Raw genomic sequence first — 22,217 nt, forward strand, 5'->3', positions numbered from 1 at the left:
TGTAAAGGAGACATATAAAGAAGAAGGAATAAAAAGTAGGAAACAAGGAAAGTGATGGAGAAAACTCCCTGTAATGGATGGCATATGTGTAAAGTAGGAACCAATTTTAAAAGTAATAATAATGATAGTAATTCTCCTATGCTCCTACCTTTAGTCACCTTGAAATAATTTAATATTTGAAGTAGGCATGATTTTATCCATTTTACTGATGATAAATTTGGGACACAGAGAAGTTAAAATTTTCCTATTGACCCATAATTCTGGGAAATGTCACAGGTATATGATACACCATCCTTACTCTTTCCATGCTTCACATCAACATATTTAAACACATATACAAAGTCCTTGTAAAACTTTACAATTTTTTACCCAAATGAATACAATTTCAAGAATTTTCCTTCTTTCAGGCAATTATAAGGTATCTATACTATTAGAAAAGCTTGTAGGATCTTCAAAGCATGCCTTTGAAAGTGAAATGTTGAGCAAAGTATATAATATTGATTTTATAGATAAAAATATCTGATTGTTGCAATGCAACATAATATAGAAGTGTATTCATTATGGCATTTCAATTATTAATTTCAAAATCAAATTTCCTAAATATTTAGCATTTAGAAAAATTTATCTCAGACTCTGAAAGTTATGCTGGAGGTTGGGGGAAATTTCAATATTTTGAAAATATGAAAATAATTTCATTGGATACTTCAGGATGTGTACTGTACAAGTTACTTTACAATGTGATCCTTAATTGTAAAATGGCATTAATAATACCTTGCAAGGGAGCTGTGTATGAGTATGAAATAATTTAGCATATGTAAGGTGTCTTACTGTTATTAGTAGTAACTAAGATAATACATACAATAATACAATACATGTGTGTGTGATGATAGTCATATTACCATAATACCAACCATAATATCAACATAATACCAATGCTTTTCCATTAGTCTAGTGAGGTATCTAAAGAAAAAAATCTAGATTGATCTTTCATCTTTCAAGATTAATGATTAAAATTCCCCTAGAAGTTATTTCTAATATGTAATTATGATAGGATCTTCTGATAATAAATATAGCACGCGATAAAGGTAATAAGTAACAAGAAGATGGAGGGTAATATAGTAACATTAAGACAATCTTGAGTGTCTCTGAAAAAAGGAATAATATAGGTAGCAATTTATCAAAGCAATGGACTTGATAAAATGCAATGTACTTGGTTTTCACCTCCACCTTTAGGCAGTGTTAGGATTTCGGGTATAGCCTGTGTAGAATGAAAAATAGATTCGGGAAATCTAGGTTACCATTCCCTCACCAGCAACATAATTGTGAAAAATTTTCCTTATGCTTTCTCATTAACATCATTTTTTGTCATTGACAAACACAATATAGTATATTATAGTACTAGAGATGGTTGAGCAAATGTCCTTGAATTGTACTTTGGTTCACCAATAAAAATAGGGACTATGTCTATGGAAGGCAAATAACACATTGCCACTAGGCACAAAAACAGGATCTTATTATATACTTGTTCATTGGTTGAAATATTTTTAACTTTGTCATTTATTTGCTTCAAATCTGAACACTTAATCCCTGATCACACCACAAATACAATTATTTTTAAATGTATTTAAACCACCAACAAATAATCGAACACATGGTATTACTGGCCAAATAATGATTCTGTCAGGCTATCACAATCATCTACAATTCATTCGTAAATACCCTCAGAGTACGGATTTCTTACTTTATTACCAAATTATACAAGTGCATGGCACTGAATCATGGATATGGCAGCACTTAATAACTGTGTGGTATGATCCTATATGATTTGAATTCCTTAGATTCTGAGAAATCAGAAGATATTTATACGTATTTTACTCCATTAATTCCAATTTTTTACTGAACAGCACAATTTGTATATTCAAGTTCCTTAAATTCAACAAGTCTACCACCTTAAATTCAGTGTGTCCTAAGCCAAAAATCATAGTTTTCATTCTCAGAGTTGTAATCCTCTGAGAAGAAATCTCTCATTCTGCTACAAGTCTCTAAATATTCCTATTTTCCTATGATTTTAAATCTTATTATAGCATCCTTCATAACATCCTTCATATCCATTTTTTCCTTTCAATTCTTTCTTCTACTATTGCAACCAAGCCTTCCCATTTTGATGAAAACTATTTCTTTGTCTCTTTAGCTCTTGAAATCTATTTTTGTAGCCCAACCTCATTCTAATATTCTACTTTGCACTCATAACATGTAACTCAACCATTCATTAGTTTATTTATCTAACAAATATATTTGATTGCTATAAACAAAAAATAAAATATGATAGCTTACAGGAGACTGGACGATGGGGGGAAGACTTAGCATAAGAAATAACATTAGAGCTTAGATTTGAAGAATGAGTAGGAAATAAGTACAGGAGTAATAGAATGAGAAAAGAACGAGAGACTGGAAGAGGCTTAGAAACAGTTAACTGAAAGATGAGTGTGGTTGAAGCGCACACAGCAAAATGAAAGGGAGGAGTGATGAGGTTGCCAAGGAAGGAATTTCTGCTTCAGGTTTCCCCCGTTGCTTTCCAGATAAAGACAAAGTTTCTTAAAGCGGCATGAGAGGATCTTGTATGCTTTTTTCACTTCTGGCCCTTTCTCTTCGAACTAAGATAACACAGCATAGTGATAAAACAAATGAGGGGGTCTAACAGACCTGGGCTTGCATTACAATTTCAATACTTGCTATAAATTTGGGGCAAGTGAATTTACCTCTTTGATAACTAGAAAGTTACTTTACAATGTGATCCTTAACTGTAAAATGGCATTAATAATACCTTGCAAGGGAGCTGTGTATGAGTATGAAATAATTTAGTATATGTAAGGTGTCTTACTGTTATTAGTAGTAACTAAGATAAGACATAAAAATTAACAAGATTTTTGAAATAATAAAGCTCAGTAGAGGTAATACTATTTTTACTCTATTCATATTCAGTGTCAGAACTCCAGAAAGCAGGGCTCCTGGGTGGCTCAGTCGGTTAAGAGTCTGCCTTTGGCTCAGGTCATGATCCCAGGACCCTGGGATGGAGCCCCGCATTGGGCTCCCTGCTCAGCGGGGAGCCTGCTTCTCACTCTGCCTGCCGCTCCCCTTGCATCTGCTCTCTCTCTCCCTCTCTGTCAAATAAATAAATAAAATCTTAAAAAGAAAAAAAAAAAAAACTCCAGAAAGCAGTTTTAAAATTACTTCATGGTGTTACAGTTGTACTGAACCACAAAGAATTTAGATACTGATATTACACTATACTCCTGATCTTGGAAATTTAACTGAAGAAATTAAAACCATCTCTAAGGGGCCTTAAGCACACACTTTAGCAGCATTTGAAAAGGAATTAACTGCATTCTCAATGAATTCTTTACCCTTACACATTTTCTAAAGGAAGCAATTTTATAATACTTCGCATCAGTATTCAGATATAAAATGGCATTAGAAGGCAATGATTTTGTTAAAATTTCACACCACAGTTTTTCATAACACTGTCATAAACTTACCATTTACAATTTCTGAACAATTAGAATAACTAGCTAGAAACCAAGAATTTACAACGATTTCATTTCTGTCATCTTAACAGTTTTACTGAATTTCAATTGACTAAAATTAATGACTATAGCTACATATACAATTCTCTTTGTATTTAGGGAAGTGTCCAACATGAAACCTTAATAAACTATTTATTTAAAATATTATCCAATAGCATGTGGTAAAAGTTTGAATAGTATAATCAATGTTGTTGTTTGAAGTCCATAATGTAGGAAAGCAGTGTAATTAAGAAAGGCCTGACAAGTGGCTAGGTTGTGTTTCACAGGGTGGCCTTACCTTGATGAAACCATTAGGTCCAAATTTTGTTCTCAACAAACGAGGCCTAGAACAATAGATGAATATAAATAAACCCCACAAACAACTGCTGCAAACCAAACAAGTGAATAAATACAAAACAAAGTCTGAATCTTGTCATTTACATGTTCAGTGTCTCTCCCTTGTGTCTAGGTTTCTTACAAATGTCTTTCCAAGTGTGCATTCCAGGAATATCACATTTGTATAGGCAAAGGTAGCTGATAGGTATTATCAGATCGATGAAAATAATTTAAAAATATAAAGGAACGAAAGTTAATGACAGTAATGACAGATGTAGTTGCCATGTTCCCTGCTCCTTATTAAAGATATATATGTGCTGGAGATTGAACAGCAGTTCATCTGGACAACATTAATAAACACTAAACAACATTATCTGTAATCTGTATGCATCACAAGAACAGGGCTCTGTCTTAATTATCTTTTGTCCTTGAGACTTAGCCCACTTCTGACAATTTTACTGAAAGTACACAATTTTTTTGATTCAATTCCTCCTTTTCTATTTTTTCCCCATTTCCACAATGACAGATTTCCCTTTATATAATTCATATTTGTTTTGTTTTTTAACTTTCATAATGCTAGCAATTTGGCTATTTCTACTTAGGGTAACCCTAACTACTATAATGAGTAAACCTCCATATCTCAGTGGCATAGCAAAATAAAAGGTCCTTTCTCACTCATAAAAGTCCACGTGGATCAACTCTCTTCCAACTAGTGTTTCAAGGATCCTAGCTTATTATATCTCCTGGATCTGTCATCTTCAACACGTAACTCCCAAGTTTTCCTGGGGGTCCCAAAGAACCTGAAAAAAGAAGAGTAAGGATGATTCTAAATGAGAGTTTATTGGAAAGGCTTTGGAAGTAGCATTTCTGCTTTAGTTCCATTGTCCAGGATCCAGTCGAAAGGCCATACTTACCTGGTTTGCAATGAAGTTAGATAAATATACTCTGTGTGGAGATGGGCATACAACCAATTCCCACATAATATACAATTAATTTCTCTCATTCTTATTTCTGCTTGTATTGCATTACTTTTCTTAATAAAGATTGTGATGATTATTTGGCCTCATCTGTATACTATAAGTTCTAAGGAATGATTTCCTCTTTTTATGTCCACCTATCTTCAGCTTGTTAGTTTTCCGCAGATATATAGATTGCTCCATGTTATCCAGGCCTCCAAAAACATGGTATCTCCTTGGTTAAGCTCTATAGATTTTCTAAACTAAGATCATAACCATTACCCATCCCCATCACTTTCTATGCCCTTATCCAATTTAATTTATAACCACAGAATGCTTCATTAAATGAATTATATCATTTAATATTTGTACACTAGTTAATTTTCTTTTATTGCTTGTCTCTTTCACTATAATGCATGCACTATGAGCATATAATTTGTTTGTCTTCTTTTTGTGAATATCCCTTGACCCTAAAGTAGTACATTTTTTGGTCCTCTCTATTTTAATTAATCAATTAACTAGAATTTTCCTTCCTATAGGTAAAGCTTAATGGAATAACTAGGATATAATTTGTTTTTTTAAAGAAGCTTCATAGATATTATTAATATTTCTGAAAATACTAAAGGTAAAGGCATAAAAACTAGAATGATAAAGTATTTTCTATACAGTGATGCTTCACAAGATAAAGTATACTGAACTGTTGATTTTTCAAAAATTATTGATTTGTGATACATAACAATATACCATAGAATCACATTGCTGAAAGTCTTTGAAATCACTAGCTGTCTCCATTTATGTGCAGCCATATTTTGATCACATTGACAAATAGAAATAAAAATCATCTCCCAAAAAAATCCCTTAAACAGCTTTTGGGAAGAGATGAAGATAGTAATGATCTACACTTTCCAATAAGATATTTTTAAAAACCCTATCATATTTACCTTCATATTATCCTCTTCCATCACAAATAAAAAATAGCAAACATATCTGAAAAAATAGCTTTTCTCATCCTCTTTGCCTTATTGTATTATATGTTCTCAACTTATAAAATTGTTCTACTGATGTTACATTATTGCGCTGGATAATTCTTCCAGTATTCACTGCCTCTTTTTTAGCAATATCTTTAGTATTCAGAAAAAAAGAATTTATTTACAAGTAGTGTGGAAAGAAGAGCCATGGGTTTAATTTCCGGTCTACAACTTACTACCTGTGTGAACTTATACAAATGATACCCTTTATATCTCTTGGACACTGTTTTTCCTCCTCAGTACTCAACTTAGCGATTTGTTGGGGGGATTGGATAAAATAATGTAAGAAAAGTATGCTATCACTCACCATATCCTCAATAAAAAGCTACAACCTCCTGATTTTCCCTTACATCATTGACAATAGCCATGAAGATTCCAATCATACAATAGACGCCTCTTTTCATTTTCCTTAATTTAGTTCCCCTCTCTCTTAATATTATTTTGCTTTGTGTATTTTTGAAATGCACTATGGTATTTTTTAATGTGATGCAAATATGCAAAATGGAATAGTAGCTATAAGAAGAGATTTTCTTTTGTGCTCCCAAATTGCAAAGTTCTTAACACATCAATATTTTTTAAAAATACTTTTGTATTTTAAATTTTAGATGTCCATTTTAATAATGCAAGTGAGGCTTTTCACAAGGCCTTACTTTTCAAATCTATTAATCTTCAGAGAAAAAAATGAGGTAAGGCTTTAATTTGCTTTCTACAGGGCAGATTAAATTGGTTCACTTTATTTCTTATTTCATTATTGACATATTTTGTCAAAAAGAAGCATTACTTTTAATCCAAATTCCAAGATGTGGGAAATACTTGGTTGGGTTTACACTGATCTTCCTTAAGAATTCATAATTATAGCCTTTTCCTTAAGATTTTAATTGCTTTTCTAGAACTGGTGTAGTATTACCCTTTGCTAAAATTTTGAATTCCAGAAAAGATTCTGGTAAATATCTCTTTTGGAGATTAACAATGACATTTTCTCTTCACAGGCATGTGCACCTCACCTAATAGCTTCAACAGTTAAGCCAACATGCAGCAGTAAATTGTAAGACAGTGAAGATGACATCAAGCCTTGAGTGTGTTGCACTTATACATACACAGAAAGAGGCAGAGAAAGAAATGTGGTGTATGTTATGTTTTGAATTGCGATAAAAATAGAGGAAATGCTGTCCTGTGATTTCTGAGTCAGGGTGTGCTTAAGAGTGAATATCAGATAAAAGCATGCTTGAAAATTTAAATGAAATGTTACCAATCCCAGAAGAAGATAGCTATGAATCACTGAGGAAAAGATATGCATACCAGGAGATTTACCCAATGCTCTAGTCCCTGGGTGTCCAAAGTTAAAGGAACCATAAATGCATAAATTGATTTATCTTTGTTTATTTTTATTAACTTACTTGACTCACATGCATTAATTGACTCTTAACATTGATGAGAACTAATCAACCAGCATACTGTTATGAAAAGATAATCTAATTTGACTAATCTCATTAATTTCTAAAAGTACTTTAACAACCAATTACTCATTTTCATAATTACTTCAGCACAGAGCACAAAACATCAGGGGGAAGAAAGATGTCTAAGACCTCGGAAAAGGTGGCATGAAAATAGAGATGAGACATAGTCACAAGTAATTATGATATAAACTATAAAATAAGTGCCATAAAAGGTAAAAAAAAAAAATTGTGCTTTACAGGTTTAGAAGACTAAGCAATTTTATGTTGTGATTAGATAGGAATGAATCTGTGGAATAGAATGACAAATCCTGGGAGACATATATAAGATTTGATTGTCGGGACACCTGGGTGGCTCAGTCGGTTAAGAGTCTGCCTTTGGCTCAGATCATGATCCCAGGACCCTGGCATCGAGCCCGCATCTGGCTCCCTGCTTCTCCCTCTCCTCCTCCCCCTGCTTGTGCTCTCTCTCTCTCTGTCAAATAAATAAATAAAATCTCAAAAAAAAAAAAAAGAAGAAGATTTGATTGTCAAAGATGAAGAGGAAAAGAACAGTAAGTTTAGGAAATCTACTTACTTTACACACAACATGTTCCTGAAACTCTGTCTGAAAGCCAAACGTATAAAAGTTGAAAAATAGACCTCTATATTTTAAAAATGAACTGTTAGTAGAATCCTAATATACATATATAGTATATAGCATATATACGTTTATAATATTTGCCATACTATTTTAACAAAATAATTCTATCCCTGCAATTTTTTTTTTAAGATTTTATTTTATTTATTTGACAGAGAGATAGAGAGAGAGCACAAGTAGGCAGAGAGGCAGGCAGAGGGAGAGGGAGAAGCAGACTCTCCACTGAGCAGGGAGCCCGACGCAGGGCTCGATCCCAGGACACTGGGATCATGACCTGAGCCGAAGGCAGCCGCTTAACCGACTGAGCCACCCAGGCGCCCCTATCTCTGCAATTTTAAAAATGGCTTGGCCAAGCTTAAGCAACAAGGGCAGTGATAAGAGCACATCCTCACTGGTTGGTCTCATAGGAAGCTTCCGTTAACCACTCCAGGAAAAGGACAGTCTCTCCTGATAGGATACCCACATTGCTTGGACATCCTGAGGATCCCTCTCCCTCATTGAGGCTGCTTCTCTTTACCTCTCCCCTCCCTGCCTCTAGAAATGGGATATGCCTATCTGCATGTAGCCAGCGTTCAGCCTGGTACTCCTGGAATATGGGAGAAGGACAGAAGATCATGGAATATGTATAGGATGAAGAAGAGAAAAAAGAAGAGGAAGGGAAAAGGAGAGTATGGGAAATAATATCACTTCTGATTCTGATTCAACCCTTGTCATTACTTTAAGGCAAAATTCTCTTCCCTTTAATATTCAATAATTGCAAGTAAATTTATGAGTATGTGTATGTGTGTTTGTTGTAGTGTAGCTTCTTTAAGTGTGTTAGGACAAGGGTCATAAGCTGGCTGGTTTCTGGAAGAATTTGGCTTGTAAATAAGTCTGGACTGGCAAGAAAAAATTTATGGATAGAAAAATGATAGATAGATAGATAGATGATAAATAGATAGATGATAGAGATGAATGGACAGATGGATAGATACAGAGATGAGAGATACTGAGACACAGAGATATTAACTTAGATGAAGGCCACACTCTCCAATATGCCTTTGTTGCCAACATTCCCTGTTACATAACACTGCTCTACTGTATCCCATTATTTTACTCTCCTTACCCTTGCAAATACTTGTGTTTGGCACCATTGATCTAAACAGTTTATTATTCCTAAGTTTTGAATCAATTTAACTAGTTTGCTGAACTGAATTTCTGAACCACTATATGCTATTCCTCCTCCTAGGCATAATTTTGTTAGTTTGGTTTTAATTTCCTTTAGTAAAGGAAATCTCATAGAGAATCCTAATATATAAGCTACATAAATATGCCCCTGTCTATTCAGGATGTTGGAGTAAGGGTGTGAGCAAGAGGAAAATCTTCATTTTATTCTGCTCTTGAAAATATTATTTTGAAGATTCAGTTTAAAGGATTCTGTAGAATTTTTAAAAAGGAAGACATTCTGGCCAACTGGAACTGACCAACACATCATCTCTTTTTAACAACTCAAAATCATTGTTGGTCAGCTGACTTACAAAAAGACTGGTTTTAACTTGAGAAAGATCTAAACACCTTTTCACTTTTAATGTGAAAAATGTAGGAATTGTACAAAATATAGGGAAGTCGAGAACCACTAACCAACCAATTTAGAGTATTACTTTTGAATGGGTCACTGTAGGACATCAAGCTGGAAGAATGAGTGGGAGCAGGTTCAGACGGGCCTTGAACATCAAGTGAGACATCTTCAGTAAGTAATGAAATATAGAGGAAAGGCAGAAACTAGCACTGATTCAATGCTTTCAATATGACAACCACCTCCTTTCCTCTTCTCTAAGCCTCACAAGAAAAATATGAAATTGTGTTATTATCCTATTTTGCAATTAAGAAATTAGATGTAAAATCTCACAAAAGTTAAGCAAGTTATCTAGAGATGCACAACTAGTGGCTAGAAGCATGATTTGTCCTCAAGTGTATTTGCCTTCAAATCCTAGAATTCTTCCTACATTGGTGAAACTAGACTCATATGACTCAATTCTTGCCACTTCACCATCCTCTTGTGGATTAGTGCTTATGCAAATGCATTACCTCAGATTTAATTGATCCATACATTTTCTCCTCCTTGTTTCTTTGCCTGATACCAGTAAGGGATCCAGAATCTTCAACTATAACTAGGAAGTATATTTCATTTATCCTGAGTAATCTTAAATCATGAACTTCAGACTCATGCACATCATCTCTGTATGTTGGATTCCCTCTACATCTAAAGTTACTTTATTGCTTCCAATTTTTTCTACTATTCATTAGTGTATTGCATATTTTGAGTTAATAGACTCAGTATTGATTGTACTTGTGGGGCTTAGGGCTGTTGCTAAAAAAAATATGAATCAATATCTTCTGCTCCATTTTCTACTCCAGTGTGATTTGGCTATATGCACCTTAGTGTAAACAGCCACAGGCTGGTTATAAATCATTCTACCTATCTTCCTACTGACAGTCTGCAACCAGGATGGTAGATTTCCCCAAGGGAAAAGGAAGCAGGGCAACTCTAGGTCAAGATATGCATTCCAACTGCACGTGCTTACAGCTGGAATGTGCCTGCCTTTTAAGAAACAGAAGGCAATATCCACAGAGAGCTGTTTTAAAAGATGCAATTTAATTTTAGATGTATCTATGCATTTCTCTTTAGGGACTTTAAATTAAATTACCATTTAAAGTTAACATAGATATCTTATTAATGGCATTGAGATCATCAGCATTTGAGTGTTTACAGATCAGGCTAAGAATGTTTAAGCAAAAAAACAGTGTATACAATTTGTAATAGTATGCAAATATGATTATACATGCCTATCACATCTAAGAGTATATATTTTATTAATCTTCCGTAAAAGCAAAACATAATGATTAAAAACCTATTCTATAAATTACAAGTGTTAATAAACTTCATACTAACCAAACATGCCATCCTTCAGATATGATATACCTTACAATTGCATCGCGCTCTCATTTTTTTTAAGTACTTTCACATCACTGTGATAAGTACTCTGGTTGTTTTAAAGGTGAAATGCACTTTTGTCATCCATACTTGGTCCTACGTATGACACACATCTTTAAGGATTAGAGATACAATCTCTCCTTGAATAATATTTTCTTCTGGAGAAGCTTATGAGGCAAGAAAAGATCAAATTTGCAACCTTGACCTCAATATAACCATATTCTGCATAATCTATCCTCGCTATATAGTCTATTGAAATAGAAATACACTGTATACTGCATCACTAATTAAATAATTAACCTATGCTAAGTCATTCCAGAACATGAACTTCCAAGAGAAAATGGATAAAAATGCAATATATAGAGAGGTGAAGCTTAGGGTAAACTGATTTTGACTGCCTGCGTTTAGGTATTCGGGTGCCTTTGCTCTGATACTATCTAAAGTAAGCTTGAGCAAATTTTTTTATTCTCTAAGTATTAGTTTCCTTATTTTTAAAGATAAAAATTATACCATCTAAGTGTGTGGCTGTGCAGGTTAAACATGGAAATGTAAAGCACTTCGTATCAGCATGTCGTTAGCGCTCAATAAATGCTCAACCATCAATGAATTTTTATGTTTCATTTGTAGAGAATAAAATAAAAGTAAATCTCATCATTTCATTTAGTTTAGTTTTGATAGGATATATTTTGGTCTTTTATTTAATGAGTGCTTTTGACCGTCAAAGGCTATCATGTGAATGCTTAGTATCAGAGTTCCCCAGACTGTTGTCTCTCTCAAAGGCAGATGGTAAATCTGTCAGCAGTAGGCATTCAGAACAACAGCAACCCACATGCTTTCAAGCGCTGCGTGTGTGAAGCTGCTCCTCCCATGAAGAGTACCATCGGGCAAGATGCCAAAGGAAGGTCCCCAAGGCAATTAGCTGCTTCTGAATCCAACTCTGTCTGGAAAGTCAAATGAATGCAGCATGCTTAGCCATACACCATTTAATGCAAAGAGCATGCTCCTTATTTATAATCAAGCCTGTCTGCCACATTTCAACCTAGCTACATTCTAACAAGAAATCTGTATGATCTTCATTGTTCGTAGAAGAAAAGTTTTGTATTACTATATAGATATTAGTGTCCTTTGTCAATAAAATAAACCTATTAGATTTAATGACCACTTACTTGTAATTATTGTGCACATGCCCAATTATCTTTAGTGATTCATAATAAAACCAGTGTTTATGAGTCCCTAGGTGTAATTTAAACTACGATGACGACAGTAAGCACGGGAGACCTACTCATAAATCCTGGGTAAAGTCGTCAGGCTCTTGTTCAATATTAGTAGAATATTCTATAAAAATAATAAAGGGAGTAGAAAACAATGTCACCCAATAGAAGTAAAGGAATATTCATATTTATAGAAAAATTCCTATCTTTAAAGAGCATACTTTTAAAGCATATCAAACAGTCAACTATTCTTTATAGGTTTTGATAAAATTCAATAGAACCAAAATATCAATACACATTCACTCTGTATCAAGCATAGCTATAGGCACTTTGTATTCATTTTCTATAAACTTCAAAAGAAAACTTCAAATAGCTTATGATTCCCTTTGTACAGGAAAGGTGCTTGACCATGGCCATAGAGCTTAGCAGATGCTAGAGGGGATAATTGAATCCTGGAAGTTCTTTGTTCTAAAGACAGTGCCCTTTTGATTATACCTTCCAAAGAAGAAATAGATATTTAACTTTTGCAATGACAAGTTTCTCATTTTGAAGGCAGAGTTCATTTTTTATTAAACAATCAAGACAACTAGACTCATGCTGGGGATGTGAGAGAAAGTCTGATGACTTTAGAGGTAGACAGCACTGGTTTTAAATACGGCAATGATATCTCTAGAGTAGGCTGTCTTCCTCTATGAAGAGATGAAGATAATTATCTTAGAGAAGTATGGTAAGGACTAAAGAAGACAATTAAGGGTTGCATGGTACCAGGATTACACAGATTATAAAGTGAAGCTCAGAGAATTTAACTAACTCAATTAGGGTTACATGAATTTGTAGCAGAGCTGTGTTCAAACCCATACCTTCCAGATGCATTCAACTTGAGAAATCATGGAGGGTAATAGATTATAAAATATGAATACCTTGTAAACAAGTTAGGTATTATTCACTACCATAAGAATGACAATATTGTTAGAAAGAATAAAATAATAAAAGGAGACAATATCCCCTCGAATACTTAAAAACAGTATTTAATGCATGATATCACTTATGTTGAATGGGTGCTGTTATATATCTACTAAAGATATTATAGCAAAAGAAGAAGGAAAAGAGTCTGTAAAGATATATCGAATTATAGCTGATTTTTATTTCTTTCACTTTTTTTCTTACCTGTACTTTGCATCCATATATTTTCCATAATGAAAACATATTACTTGTGGGGTGCCTGGGTGGCTAAGTCTGTTAAGCGACTGCCTTCAGCTCAGGTCATGATCCTGGAGTCCCGGGATCCAGTCCCATATCGGTCTCCCTACTCAGCGGGGAGTCTGCTTCTCCCTCTGACCCTCCCCCCCCATGCTCTCTCTCTCTCTCATTCTCTCTCTCTCTCAAATAAACAAATAAAATCCTTAAAAAAAAGAAAAGAAAAGAAAGCATGTTACTTAGATTCTTACTAAGGAACATGATCTGAAGTAATTACATTCTGAGTCTCAATTTAATTTTTCTAAATATACTTTTTCATTATATCCTGCTCCTTTTATCTTCAGAGCTGAAATGTTCTTAAACTTTTAATTTGCATTGAAAGTTGAATTTCTTTTTTTTCCTTTCTTTCTTTTTCTTTTTCTTTCATCTTTTTTCTTTTTTTTTTTTTGCTTATAGTTTTCACTTACCAAAAGGATATTAAGGCAATGGCTATAGGGCGCCTGGGTGGCTTAGTCGTTAAGTGTCTGCCTTCAGCTCAAGTCATGGTCCCAGGGTCCTGGGATTGAGCCCCACGTCGGGCTCCCTGCTTGGCGGGAAGCCTGCTTCTCCCTCTCCTACTCCCCCTGCTTGTGTTCCCTCTCTTGCTGTGTCTCTCTCTGTCAAATAAATTAAAAAAAAAAAAAAAAAAGGCAATGGCTAGGAATAGCTCTTGCCATGCTTCAAGGAGGAAACTGAGCCCAGGACTTAACTGTGGAAATAAGTGTTACCTTATACTATTCATGGCATTAATTCTCTAACTTTATTGTATGTAAGACTCCTGTAAGATATCAGTGAAAATCCATATTGTATGGCCTACTCTCAGACATTGTTTTAAAACATTACAAGTATTTATTTTTTTAATTTTTATTTATGTATTTGAGAGAGAGAGAGTGAGTGAGAGAGAGCATGAGAGGGCAGAGGGTCAGAGGGAGAAGCAGACTGCCTGCTGAGCAGGGAGCCTAATGTGGGACTCAATACCAGGACTCCAGGATCATGACCTAAGCCGAAGGCAATCACTTAACTGACTAAGTCACCCAGGCTCCCTACTCTCAGACATTTTGATCTGGTAGATGTAGAGTGGATTCCAGATTCTAAATCTTTTAAAAGCTCTCAAATGACCTGGTAAAGGGTCCTTAGGTATCCTACTGAAGTTTTGATCCAGAAGAATGGACCTTCCAACTGTTGTGGCATATCAATGTATATAATGTTGCAGTTATGTATCTGGACATAAATAGGCTGTTTTTCAAAAAAGAAACAGAGGCAACTGAAGAAAAAAACCACAAAACATATATTTTTCAACAACAGATTCTTGTTATATCAGTTAGGATGGACTTGGTTAATTTGCAGTAATAAAAAAATCCCAATATGGCAGTGAATTAACACAATTTTTTTTTTCTCATTCATGGTATAGGCATAAAATGGGCCAGCATTAGAGTTATGCTTGTTTTAGTCACGCAAAGACAGACTGATAGAAGTTTCCAAAATCATCTCAGCAGTGGTAAGAAAATGTGATATATCACAAATTGGCACTCAAAGTTTCTATCAGAAAGGGTACTATAGATTCTATTTATATTTTATGTTATATCACATGGCCATGCTAAAATCAAATGGGGTGGGAAAATTCAATTGGATTATGTGTCCACAAGGAAGATGGCCAGAATGGTGAATATTTTAATGACTATCTCACATGCCAAACTCAAGAAGTTACAACATAATGTAGTAGTTACAAACTCCATATGGGGAGTCTTAAAGCTCAGAATGTAAATCCTAGTTGTGCCACTTACTAGCTCTCTGAATCTGAGTAAGTCATTTAGTCAGGATTATTCAACTTTCTTACCCCTTGAATCTTCCAGGTCTGTCAGAAACCAATGCATGAATATATATAAAGTATGTTGCACAGTGTCTAACATGTAGTATAAAGTCATGATTATTAGTATTATTCATAACTGTGAGTTATAGTATATGCACCAATGTATTCATATTCTAAATTTAGTTAGCATGAAAATATAAAAGATACTCATTATCATTAATACCACACCTATTTATTTAGCTTTGAATATTCATAGGGTACTAGGTTAGGAATAATGAAGGACACAAAAACAAATGAAATATGGTCTCTTATGTGAAGATTATTATAATCTATTTGAGGAGGGGCACCTAGGTGGCTCAGTTGGTTAAGCGACTGCCTTCGGCTCAGGTCATGATGCTGGAGTCCTGGGATCAAGCCCCGCATCGGGTTCCCTGCTCAGCGGGGAGCCTGCTTCTCCCTCTGACCCTCCCCCCCTCATGTACTCTCTCTCTCTCTCTCTCTCATTCTCGCTCTCTCAAATAAATGAATAAATAAATCTTTAAAAAAATAATCTATTTGAGGAATCAGGAAATTAGGGAATAAACTTTAGATAGTCTGGTATATAATTATGGAGGGCTATGGAGAAGATGAAATCAGACTTGAGAAAATGGTATTATTTGGAAGAAGTGTATTTGTGTTAGTACGGTGCAATAAAAATATTTTAAAGAAAACTTTTAAGATAAGTAAGTAGCTAGTGAAGAAAAATGGAGAAACACTCAAAGACAGGAGATGCATTTAGGGGAGAGAGAAGAAGGCAAATAGATGACTGAAAGAGATAGATATAGACATAAATAGATAGATCAATACCTGGATGGATGGATGCATGGATGCATTGGTGCATATAGGGTAGAGCCTGCAGATACTCTTACTTGAGAGATTAGATGGCTTAATTATCAGCATGTCATTGAAAGGGTTCCCCTCACATTGGCTGGAATCACTCATAAACTCAGTAAAGACTCTATGTTTCCATATGTAGCTTTGAGTATGAGTAGATAACTGTAGCAAGCATATTGTCCTCACTTTGGTAATTGTGTTATTCTATTTTCTAAATTCAGTTTGCATGTTGAGTGGTGTTTTGTGTGGTCAGATCACATTCCTCAAATTACTGTCGCACCCCCAGCAGTTGAGTTGAGGAAAGAAGTCCAGCAGAAGGATAGAAGTTATAGAATAGTGTCTCAGGGATTCAGGCACTCAACAGTTTCCACAGATGTCAAGCGTGGCAAATTGCCACAGGGAGAAACAAAGCCATTCATGCACCATTATCAGGATTGTGGTGCACAGATTGTTAGCAGACAACTTAATGCTTCCCTGATTCAACCAGTCATTCTTGTCTTCCAAGTGCTTTATATTCAGTCATTGTTGAACTCTATAAAGTCCTTTGAATACACAAAAACTATTAAGATATACTATCTCCTTTATTAAATTGAAAGATTGAGATCATTCTACTCATAGAATGAGAATTCTACTCATAAATATCTGCCAGCCAGGGAGCTATTTAATTTGATACATAACTTAAATGGGCCCAGACACCATCAGATATGAGGTTGAGGCCTCAAGCTATCTAATGCAAGAAGAGAAATTCCCCTTTCTCAGTAGGTGAGGTATCAAATACAAAAACCTTTATATTCAATTATGGCACTTGAGCTCCTGACTGAACCTTTTCTATTGCTGTCTAGGAAGCATGCCAACCTTGCCTGTAGTATAAGTTAATCAATTGTATTTCATTTTGATACTTTTTGTTTCATCATTCTCAGGGTTCCTTTACAAGGCATTTATATTATAAACTCAGATATTCAGAGTGGGCATTAAAAAAAATAAGACAAAGTGAAATTTTTTGTTTAGAAGATGAAATAAAATGGGGGATAGAAATTGCAAAAGTGTGTCACCCAAGAAATAATAATAGAAATAAGCATTTTTAACTAAAATGCAACCATTTTCTCTGTACTTTCAATTTTTCTATAAACCTAAAACTGCTCTCAAAAATAAACTTTATCAATTTAAAAAACATGCAACCATCAACTGCCTATAATGCACATCTAGGAGTATCAGATCTAGAAAGTTAGCTCAAAAAAAAAAAAAAAAAAAAAGGAAGAAAGAAAAATAGCTACTCCAGACTTCCATGAAGCAGGATTACTTGTGCATACATATTTACCATTTTTAACATATTCAATGGTATCAGAACAAAAACATTGAAGCACATGGTGAGATGAATTGGAAAAACATTAACAAAATGTTTCCTCCCTCAAAATGCATTTTAAGTAATTTGAGGATTTCCAAAGCATTAGGAAAATTTAGGCCCAATTACCTTCTCCAAAACTCAGATTTTTTTTTTAAGATTTTATTTATTTGAGAGAGAGACAGACAGAGATAGTGAGAGAGAGCATGAGCAGGGAGGAGAGGGAGAAGCAGACTCCCCGCTGAGGAGAGAGCACAACGCGGGGCTCGATCCCAGGACCCTGGGATCATGACCTGAGCTGAAGGCAGATGCTTAACGACTGAGCCACCTAGGCGCCCAAAACTCAGATTTTTACCATTGGTGACATTTGCATGTTTTGTTAAAATAAAGTGATTTGATTGAACAAACATGATATTCAGTAACGTATTTGCAAATATTTTCCAATAAATTTTTAAATTTTGAAAGGCTCTGTGGGGAAACAGAGATGAAAATGACACCTAAATCACGTTAGAAGTTTATGATCTAGGAGGTTAGAGGAAAAATGAACATCTATCACTAAACATGAATCTGTATATGGTTAAGGGTTATGACAGGGAAATTCATAAACACTGCTCAGGAGCAAGCACTAAACATGTCTCCTTCTCTCAATACTGAGCTACAATAGTCATTGCTTTAGCTCAAATCCCAGACAGTTTATATTGAAATGATCAATATACAAGGATAATTATGAAAGAGAGAAAAACAATGCATTTTGCAAGCCACAATGCTTAATGGTAAAAGAGTCAGTACTGCCAGGAAATAAGAAACCCCAAGAGACCTGAAGTATGTTCATCGTTTAAGTTGGAGGATATGGACATATGGCAATCAAATTCCTGATCAAAATGTTTGGAGGCACTTTCATGCCAAAAATACTCTTTTGAGCGTCATCTATTTAGACACTCATATGCCTCCAGAACATGTTGGCCAATGAAACATATTTCCATTTATGTCCTGCCAAGTCTCACTCATTAGCTAAAAATTCTCATTTTGCAGCTTTTATAAAAAGGACTCACAGTACCATGTTTCAAAGTTAAGATTTTTATGATTTGTTTTGTTTGTTTTTAACTTGCAATGTTACCAACAGTACTGCAATTTTAATTTTTAAACATTAACTTCATCCTTGCCCTTCACTAAATCCTTGATCACAGATGCTAATAAATTTTAAAAGATATTCATTGAGAATGTTCTCTGGCATTGCTCATTCTCTGCTCATAGACAATGATGTAATAAAAAAAGTCAGGAAGAAAAAACTAGTACATGAGGATATGCAACAAATGGATCTGAATAATCAATCTAAGGGTAAACCATGAAAGAATTCAAATGTGGTTGAAAAAATGTAAATAAATTACTTAGTTATTTGCCCTTGTTTTATCATACCTTATATTTTTACCCCGTTTTTGACATGTTGATTAAATTCAAGTCCTTCCATTTTTCCTTTGTAAAGGAAGTGTTTGGCCCAATAGAAGTTAAAACCCCTTTTTAAATTTCTAGGGCACTGCATACTTCTAAACAGAATAGACCTAGGCCTTGTATTCTCTCCTTTACTATATATAATTATATGTTTAAGAATGAACATAAAATTGGGGATTGACAGAGATAATGATTCCTTGAAATGTCAAATTGCTTGAGTTTCTGTTATATTTTAGAAATGGGCATTATTAGAGAAAAGATTCCACCAGTAACAAGCTACCACCAGCCTAGTGACTTAAAAATAAGTTATCTCCAACATAGTGGCTTAAACCAACACTCATTTATTATCGTATATTTTCTATAGATCAGAAAGTCCAGACATGTTGTAACTGAGTTCTCTTTTTAGCGTATCACAAGGCAGAGATCAAGGTTCAGTCTAGCTGCATTCTTTTTTTGGGGGGCGGGGCAGAGGGACAAGGAGAGAGAAAATCTTAAGCAGGCTCCATGCCCACCCAACATGGGCTGGATCTCACAAACCTGAGATCATGACCTGAGCCGAATTCAAGAGTCAAATGCTTAACTGACTGAGCCACCCATGCACCCCAAGTCTCCTGCATTCTTATCTGGAGCTCAGCCTCCATTTCCAAGTTCATTGGTTGTTGGCAGAATTTAGTTCCTGGTGATTGTAAGATTGTAAGTCTCTGCTTTCTTACTGGATGACAACCAGAGGCTGATTTAATTTCTGGAGGCCCGTGCCACATAGCTGTCTCTACAAATATGGCAGTTTGCTCCTTTAAGGCCAAGAGGAGAATCTTACTTCAGTCTGTTTGATCACATCTAAGGGCTAAGCTGAGTAGGGTAGGCTACCCTGGGTGATCGCCTCTTTGATTAACTCAAAGTCAACTGATCATGGACCCTATTTAGATCTGTAAAATCCTTTCTGCCATATGAGTGAACATAATCACCACAGTGATTTGCCATCCTGCGCAAACTCAAGAAAAGGTGATTATACAAGTGGTCAGGAAACTTGGGTCATCTCAGAATTCTGGCTATCACAGACACCAAAAAAATGTGTGATAATAAGATAAAATATTGCCAAGGTAGAAGTAAAAAGATGCAAATTGAAGATAGTTGTAGGCCAAAAAAAAAAAGCAAATCTTTTGTGACTATAAAAACAAATTATTTCTCATGATTTTTTTTTCTTCTGATGTAAATACAGAATTTAGGAAGACATACAAAGCTTAGTATTATTATAGCAATCTCATTTTATTTTACAGGATTTGGTGGTAAATCCTATAATTTGATGAAGATGATGTATTTCCCATAACAATGATGAAAGAGATGAAACATCAGAAATCAGAAATCATTTTATCCTGACTCAGAGTTTGTTTTGGGGTTTTCTTGGCCATAGAGATAAATAATTTTGAACTCTTCCTCATATTTTAATTTGTGACTAATAAAACATGTTTATTTCTGAGATTTTCATTTGGGCCTATGACATACCGGTATATTATTCAACAAATATACTTGTTTGGGAAACATAACATTTAATTTACCTTAACAATCTCTAGAGTCTCAGCGCAGTAGTTAGGATCCACTCTTTTAATTACTTCTGGATATAGAAAAAATAGAACAGCAGTATCTACATTCAAGAATAGATTGGCCTCGGTTTGCCAGTGACCATATAGCAGAACTGTCAGATTGGCCACTGTGGCTGAAATTATAACTTCTTCTTGTGACTGAATGGGTGGACAACATGTTTTACCCTTCATTTCATAAGATCATTCTTGGAAATATTACAATACAAATATTACAATATTACAATGGTTGTATCACACCATATAGAGAAACAACCTTAGGTGAATTAATTATTATTGGTAAGATTCACAAGCTGATATATCTTAAATTCCAAGGCTTGCATAAAATTATCAGCAGCTGAAAAGATTTATAAGGAGTAATAAAGTTAAGCAGAAAAAAAATGCAAACAAAGTCAGGAGTTTACAGCAAAAATAAAACTTCAATCGGGCATTATCAAAGAGATGGCCAAAGCTAACCTAATATGAAAGATGAGAGTTTCATAGAGTTATATCTACAGCTCAGTAGGATCAGTGAGGTGGTAAACGCCACATAGCCCATAAGACTTAATTCTCTAAATATGTAAAATAAAAGTAATGTTTGCAAAGAGTCAGGAATTCTTTAACTAAACATGCTATTTTTTTAAACATGTTATTTAAGAACCAAAATTGGGTCCTGACTCAGTCCATGTTCTTTATGGAGTATGCTGTGTTTACAGTTTTTAAAATTAAAGCAACTATAACATGCCTATTCTAGAATATGGGAATCACATCATACTCATAAACTTTGATGAGTTATACTCATTTAGAGACCAAGAATGAAATATAATAGAAATGTGGCTGGAACCACATTTCACAGTTATATGAAAGGATAAGATTCTATCTGCAATCCTAAATTCAAATTTATGCCAGTCCAAATTTTATGAAATGAATGTTTTTTACTGTACATATTATATATATAATATGTACTGTGAAAGCAAAAATGGTAACAATAATCATCAGCTGTGTTTAATACTATATAATTTTTATAGTTCTTTCATATGCAGTGTCTCCTTTTACATCAGGCCTAAAAATTAATATTATTATTCTCATACATGTATCTATTCAACAAATAATTAATGGGATCCTAATATATGCCAGAATTTCTGGTGGTACATAGACATACAGTGTCTGTAGGGGAGAAAAAACTTTGCTTCTACTCTGTTAGGTTCTCTAAATGGGGCCTGTCATTCATGATAAAAGATTAACAGAAGGAAAGAATACCAGTTTTATTTCATGTTAATGTTTTTATGTTCATAGGGGCTTCACAGAAGTGAAAAACTCAAAGTAGCTGGACTTGGGAGCTTATATACCGTTTTAACCAAGGGTGATAAATTGTGGAGGAATGATGAGCAAAGGAAAGTAGGTTTGGGGTTCTTGGGTGGTAAACTGTGGAAAGGTAATATATGGGGGAAACTAATGAGAGGTAAAGAATACTTAGTATGATTTATTTATGCAGCCTTATCTCAGTGTTGTCTCCCTCTGTGGTAAGGGCTGCTTTCTTTCTCCTGGTATGGGAGAGGGGAGAGCATCTCCACAGGGGAATACATGCCCTACTTTTAGGCAGATGGGGCGAGGGGTGGCATAGAGCTTTTCCTGTGTCTGCTTTTTTCTCAGTTGTCATCAACTAAAAATAATCCATATGCCAAAGTGGCAAATTTTGAGGTGACCTGATCTCTTTCAACAGACAAAATCACTGTAAAATGGAAGGAAAAGTGCATGTGCTTTTGGA

The sequence above is a fragment of the Phoca vitulina genome, unplaced genomic scaffold (assembly GCF_004348235.1).
Source record: "Phoca vitulina isolate PV1807 unplaced genomic scaffold, GSC_HSeal_1.0 scaffold19, whole genome shotgun sequence".
Classification (NCBI taxonomy): Eukaryota; Metazoa; Chordata; class Mammalia; order Carnivora; family Phocidae; genus Phoca; species Phoca vitulina.